Below are 7,344 nucleotides of genomic sequence, written 5' to 3' on the forward strand. Positions count from 1 at the left end.
TTACTCGGCGTCACCCGGTGTTACTCGGCGTCACCCGCTGTTACTCGGCGTCACCCGGTGTTACTCGGCGTCACCCGCTGTTACTCGGCGTCCCCAGGCGGCGCTCGGCGGCGCTCGGTCCGCAGCCCTGGCCGGCGGCTTTCCGCTCGCCCACGGTCGGCACGGTCTTCCCGCCCCGCCGTGTGCGAGTTTATTTCCTCCGGTGGAAAAGGGGCCGTTTTAATGGCAGTGTTTTGAAATTCAGTAAGGGTGTAAATTCTTAGTTCCAAGAACTTCTGGGCCCCTCGTGGCGGTTTAGCTGAAGTGGCGGCTGTGCCCCAGAGATGCTGTGGTGCCGCTGGCGTGCGGGACGGGCGAGGAGCGGCCTGACGGGGCAGCGAGCGGGGCTGTGGGGGGAGCGGGAGCTGGGAAGGCGCGGAGCCGGCAAGGTCACCAAAGCACAGAGAGCAGAAGACTCCGCTCGGATGGGGACGATGTGCGACAAGTCAAGAGGGTGATGTAGAGGTGAAAAAAAGCTTTCCCGGAGGGTGTTGCTGGAGCAATCAGCTCATCCTGTCTGCTAGTCGTACACGGAGGCGACAGGGAAGTGCTTTTGCGAATGGGCAAAATCTTGATCAGATCACTCAAGGAACTCCGGAGATTTTCGTTTCAGAGGACTGAGAATTGTGGAGGAAGTGGACTGCTCGTATTCCAGGGTAGTGTTTCGAACCAGGTGCTTATAGACTGTGCCCTGCTGAAAGATTGTTCTGTAGAGCTCAAATTTGGTCTGAAAGTTTATGATTATTGCTGTCTCAGCCTTTGATAAATAATCAGTAATGATAGTGTTAATAGGCATTAAGCAAAAGCCCCAAAACAGTACCTCAGCATAATCTGGCTCCCTGAGCTAAGTCAGGGGAGGTTTAGGCTGGGTATCAGGAAAAGGTTTTTTTCCCCACAGGGTGGTTGAGCACTGGAGCAGGCTCCCCCAGGGAAGTGGTCACAGCACCATACCTGTGTGACTTCAAGAAATATTTGGACAATGCTCAGGCATGTGATGGGATTGTTGGGGTGTCTAGCCGGGCCAGGATTTGGACTGGATGATCCTGGTGAGTCCCTTCCAACTCAGCCTATTCAATAGTTCCATGATAAACCTCCACATTCTGTCTTGTCTGTTTCTTGTTATCTGAGAGAAGAGTCCAGTCACCACCTGGCTGCACCCTCCTGTCCGGGAGTTGTGCAGAGCCAGAATGTTTCCCCTGAGCCTCCTTTTCTCCAGGCTGAGCTCCCCCAGCTTCCTCAGCTGCACCTTCTTCTCCAGCCCCTTCCCCAGATCTGTTCCCTTTTGTGGACACACTCCAGTCTCTCAATGTCTTTTTTGTCATGAGGGTCCCACAAATCACCTGAGGATTCAAGGTTCAGCCTCAGCAGTGCCCAGAGCAGGGAGACAGTCAGTGCCCTGTTCCTGCTGGCCACACTGGGGCTGGTAGAGGCCAGGCTGCCCTTGACCTTCCTGCATAACTGGGCATGTGCTGGCTCATGTTCACTGCACTGGTGATTTCTCTCTCCTCTCCAAAGCAGCAGTTCAGTAATTCTTTTTCTTTACCACCCAAGGCAAAGCAGAGGATAAACACAAAGCAAGGGGGAAGCAGGTCTTTTCCGGGGTGCAGAAGAATCTTGAGTGGGCATTAAACCTTAAAAGAGTCTGTCACAAAGAATGATTTCATTTCAATACCACAGACCTTTGAGTGCTCCAGTATGCAAGAAAAAAAAAAGAAAAGAAACCAGGAAGCCTGACAATCATTCCTAGTCTGTAGCTCTCTGCTGACACTGGTGAGGCAGGACTCACCCGCAGACAGTGTCTGCACCCTCTCGTGCCTCCTCTGCATCCTGGGAGCCGTGCACTGCAGCTCTGCCGGGGAAACTTCACTGCACAGGCCTTGCGCTTTTTGCCTTTTCACCTTGATGAAATGATGCTTCGGCTCCTTAAACTGCCACAGCCGGGACACTCCTCTGCCGAGGGAGAAGCGGCGGCTGAATCTTTTTGTGTTTCCAGCAGATGAGGAATCGCCGTGGAATAATTTACACCGCACATCTTTTAGCTGCAGTTGGCTGTTCCTTCTGCAGACTACTTCTCCCATGCGAAGATGACTTAGCCGGTGTTCTGGCAGCCCGTGAGGCCTCAGGTGTGAATTCCCAGCCGGGGATCCCTCGGGGACAATTCCAGCGGCGATCCCTCGGGCTCGGGGTGAATTCCCAGGAGGAGCAGCAGGGCCGGAGGCGCTGGAAGAGCTCTGCGGTACAAGGGGGACACCGGGCGGTGGCTGCTGGCACGCACCGGGTCCTGCCCGCTCCCTGGATTGCCTGTCCTGGGAGGAGAGGATGGGAAAACTCACTGATCTTCCACTTACAGTGGAAAGCACCTCTCCTTTGGAGAAGTAAAAGTACTTCACGCAGAAGAGTTATGATACCTTGGAGCGATCTTGTTAGGAATTTTTCAAACGATTCCAGTTTACGGCCGCATAAACAGAGCAAGGATTAGGGGGCGTGTTCCAAGTCTCCCAAAATTTCTGTGAAATCATTAGGAACAGAATCCAATTTCATCTCCAGGTGACTTACTCTTCCTGTAAGTTACACTCTTTTGAATTGTCAGGAACGGAACCATCTCCACCCCTGCCGATGCAGTGCAGCAAAGGACCATGTCCTGCTCACAGCACATTTGCAGTCTCCCGCTGAGAATGCACAAGCTGAGACCCAGGAAGGTCTGTGCTGAAATCCGTGTGTAGGGAAGGACAGCAGCACTGTGCCAGCTCTTGCCTTTTCAGGGCAGTGCAAGGGATGCAGTGGCAAAGGCAGATTCCTGTGCCTTGGGACTCAGTATTGCTGCAGCACTTGGGAGTGAGTGCCAGCTGTGAATTCTGAGTGTTGGCCTTCCATCCTTGCCGTGAGAGATGCATTTTTCTTTTTATATTTTTTTTTCTTATTTTTTTCCCATGTTCATTCCAACTGTCTTTTGTAAACATTTGTCTATTTATTGACTTTTATATGCAGAAGTACTTAGGAGTGTGGCTGTGACTAAGACCCTAAATGTTAAGAGAGCAAAGTTTCAGTTTTTTAAGGAAGTAATGGATAGGATGCCCTGGAGAGTGCCCTCAGTGATAATGGAGCTGAATCGAGCTGGCACCCATTTAAAGCTGTTTTTCCTAAAGAACAGCCGAAACCTGTTGATAGCTCCCCTAAAACCTGGGAAATAAAAGCTAAGCCATGACCAAAATACAGCTATTTTACACTAATTATTTTTGGTTTTCATGTCACATGAGTGCTTTAGTATTCTCCAGAATTTAAGATTGGTCTTAGTACATTGATCTTGGTTTACGTAGACTAGAGCAGGTAGTATTTTCTAGCATGGAAACAGCTCCTTCTGTAGCCAGCAAACAGTCTCAGGCTGGGCACTTCTGAGCAGCAAGTCCGTGATACCTCAGCCACTTCTTGTGATGTCCTTGCATGACAGTGGTAGTTCCTTTTGCTATATTTTCCTGACTAGCCGAAAGATTGGTTGTCCCTTTCTCCAGCTAAGAGATTCATAGCCAAGGAATGGGGATCCTCCTTCTGCCAAAGGGTTCATCACGTTGATGATGCTGGTTGTCTGGGTAACAGTGGAAATGTATTGTGAAGAGTTTCTCTTCAACCTGCATGCCAGGCATGATTCACCTGAGTTTGCCAGGTCTCGTGGCAACTCCACAGAATGTTTTCCTTGGCACAGCTCCCACACATTCAATATGGATTAGGGGCAACTGTTGTGCAGAGGTCATGGCAGCCAGTGGCGCTGCTCAGGTCAGTTGTCAATACTGGCATGGCAAGTTTGCATGGTGCAGGATGGACTCCACTGCATGGTTTGCAGTTAATCACGGGATAGATCACAGCCTGAAAAAATCCTTTTGAATGTAGAATTCTCTTCACCAAGATGTCAGTGGGTAGTTGGTGCTTGAGAGATGAGCCCAAGCTGACAAAATTTTTAGGTGCGTGACCCCACAATTCCACCATTCCCACTAAACAAACCTCTTGGTGCCCAGATACTGGATGCTGCGTACAAATCAAAGAATTTGTTCCCTTTGAACATTCACTAGCATCTAAGATGTATGAATTAACAAATTAGAATCCCAGCCAGCAATGCTCTGGTGAATTGTCCCTAAGAACAGTAGCCAGGGCATATTTGGGGTGGCCTAATGGTGACCTTCCAGTTTCTGAAGGGAGCGTATGGGAAAGATGGAGAATGACTGTTTCCAAGGATCTGGGGTGTCAAGACAAAGGGGAGTGTCTTCCCACTGCCAGAGGGCAGGGTTAGATGGGAAGAAATTCTTCCATGTGATGGTGGTGAGGCCGTGGCACAGGTTTCCTGGAGAAGCTGTCCTGGAGATGGCTGCCCCATCTGTGAAAGTGTTCAAGGCCAGGTTGGACAGGGCTTGGAGCAAACTGGTCTAGAGGAATATGTCACTGCCTATGGCAGCAGGGCTGGAACCAGGTGATTTACAAGGTCCCCTTCTAACCATTCTCTGAATGCCACAATAATAATAATAATTTCAAAGCATTATGGTGATCATCTTCAAGAAACAGTGTTCAAGAGGAAAACATTCTCGGCACAATAATGGTTTGTACAATTATAATTTCTCCTGCAAGGTCATGAAATTAAAATTTATGTTAATTACAGCCCATGGCAATGATTATGCTAACAAACTGTTCCACTAATTATATTTAGGTATTTAGATTGCATTAGCCGAGAAATTTTATGCAAAGATTTGAATATTGCCTATATCTCATAAATAATAAAGACTATTAATGGAAATAATACATGCCTCAACCCACAATTACAGCAACATGTTTTAATTCAGTTGCTTAATACACAAGTTTAAAAATTTAATTAGGAAACATAGGTACTAATCAGTCCTATGAGATTCATACTTGTTTATCTTTGATTTTTTTTTTTCTTTAAAGAAGTTGGAAATTCAAGAAATGAAATGAAATATCTTCCCTTTTCATAATGGAAGGTGTTTCTCAACAGGTATTACATCTCTTTGAACCTCCCTCTGACCAAACCAGTATTATGCATTGGGTTTTTACCTTCTGCCTATGAACAGGGGATCCATTTCAACTCAGGACCGAGCCCCAGTCCTTGTGCCTGCCTCCAGCTGAGTATCACAACTTCATGATATGTTTATTGAGAAAGACAAATGGAAACTTGCACACAGTGATTACTGCCACAAAAGTTCTTGTCCTACAGTCCTATGTGGTTCTCTTACTCAGAACAATTCAGAGATGAAAGGATACTATTGGCATTGCAGCATCTCTGCTGTTAGCTGACTGTGATTGGAATTTCATAGAATCACAGAAGGGTTTGAGTTGGCAGGGTCCTTGAAGCCCATCCAGTTCCACTTCTGCTCCCATGGGTAGGGACACTTCCACTAGACCAGGTTGGTCTGAGCCCCAGCGTTGCCCTTGATGTCCCTGGCCAGATTTAATTCCATTAAGGCTTTAGCTTTCCTAAGCTGATCCCTGGCTGCCTGGACAAGCCCCCTGTATTTCTCCCAGGCTATCTGTCCTTGCTTCCACCCTCTATAGGCTTCCTGTTTGTATCTGACTTTGCCTGGGAGTTCCTTTTTCATCCATGCATGTCTCCTTGCATTTTTGCCTGACTTACTGTTTGTTGGGATGCAACACTCCTGAACTTGGAAGTGGTGACATATGTGACATATATGTGTCGTGATGTATGCCTATATGCATGATGTACATGAAAGAATGAATAGCACTTTTCCCTGTGCATTTGAAAGGGCATTTGAGGGCATTTGATAGATGCTTCAGTCAGTTACATGATTTGCTTAAATGTCATTACAGAATGGGGCTGTAAAAGTTGAGGGTTTGCTTAGCTGGGGCTTTAGCTCTTTTTTTTTATCTTCAAACTTATTGGGTGCTGAGGACTGCACTTGAACCTATCCTTCCCCTTGTCTTGCACTACTGGGCTTGTATTTTTTCAGAATGATTGCAGGATTTCCATCAGGAAGGTTCACTCAGGTCATTAATTTTAAAAGTTGAGAGTCACACTTGACAGCACTTTATAAGACGTGGTTGGTTTACAGCAAACTTCTTGGTTTGGGTAAAATAGGAGAATGATCAACATCCAGTGCAACACTGACATATGTCACCCAAACAACTTTGCTATCCCTGCCCAGGACAGAAAGGACATCTGGTACTGGCAGGAGGCGCCAGCATCCAGCTCATGTGGTGATAGTATATTTTGATGTTGATCCTGAAATTATGGTTCAGTCACAAAATCGCAGAATATCCTGAATTGGAAGGGGCCCAGCAGAATCATCCAGTCCAACTCCTGGCCTTGCGCAAGACAACCCAACAATCCCACCCTGTGCATCCCTGGGAGCATTGTCCAAATGCTACTGGAGCTCTGGCAGCCTTGGGGCCTTGGGGAAGCTGTTCAGTGCCCCATCACCCCCTGGGGAAAAAACCTTTCCCTGATACCCAGCCTAATCCTCCCCTCACACAGCTCCAGCAGTTCCCTGGGGTCTCCTGTCCCTGGTCAGAAGGAGCAGAGATCAGAGCTGCCCCTCTGGGAGGTCCCCCTTGGGAGGAGCTGCAGCTGCCGACAAGGTCTGGCCTCAGTCTCCTCTGTGCCAGGATGAGCAAACCAAGTGACCTCGGCCACTCCTACTTCATTTACAACTTAATTTTGTTCAAAAAACAATAAAAGTCATTAAAAAAACTGATCCTGATTCCATTGAAACTGTGTTAGTTGAGTAATTTTCTTCATGTTAAAAGTTTTTTTCAATGTCATGTTAGGTAATGTTCTATGGTTTTATGGTTAGGTAAGGTTTTTCAAGTGTTCTATGGCAGACAGAGCTAAAAAGAAGATTAAATTAGGTGCTAAAGTAGAAGACAGCTATGCTCAAATAATTTCAGTGCATGAGTGATCTAGAAAAAAGGTGAGAACTAAAACTTCATCATCTTAGTGACGCTTTGTTGGATTCTTTCCAGTAGCTTCATATCCCACTTGTTCTGTGGAGCCCAGGACAAGTGCTGGACACAGTACTTCAGGTGAGGCCTCGGCAGCACTGAATACAGTGAAAGGATCTAGGAATACATGCCAGAAGGTCATGTGCCCATCCAGAGGAGCCTCAACAAGCCTGAGAAATGGGCTGACAGGAACATCACCAAGCTCAAGGAGAGGAAGCCCAAAGTCCTGTTTCTGGAGGCACTGTTTCTGGAACACTACCAGGCAGGCACCAGAGCATCCTGGCCACCTAGCTGGGCTGGAGAGCAGATTGTCAAGAAAGACTTTGGAGGTCCTGGAGAGCACCAAGG

Source organism: Chamaea fasciata, unplaced genomic scaffold (genome assembly GCF_029207755.1).
Source record: "Chamaea fasciata isolate MVZ Bird 193981 ecotype frontalis unplaced genomic scaffold, bChaFas1.0.hap1 SCAF_10, whole genome shotgun sequence".
In the NCBI taxonomy this organism is placed as follows: Eukaryota; Metazoa; Chordata; class Aves; order Passeriformes; family Sylviidae; genus Chamaea; species Chamaea fasciata.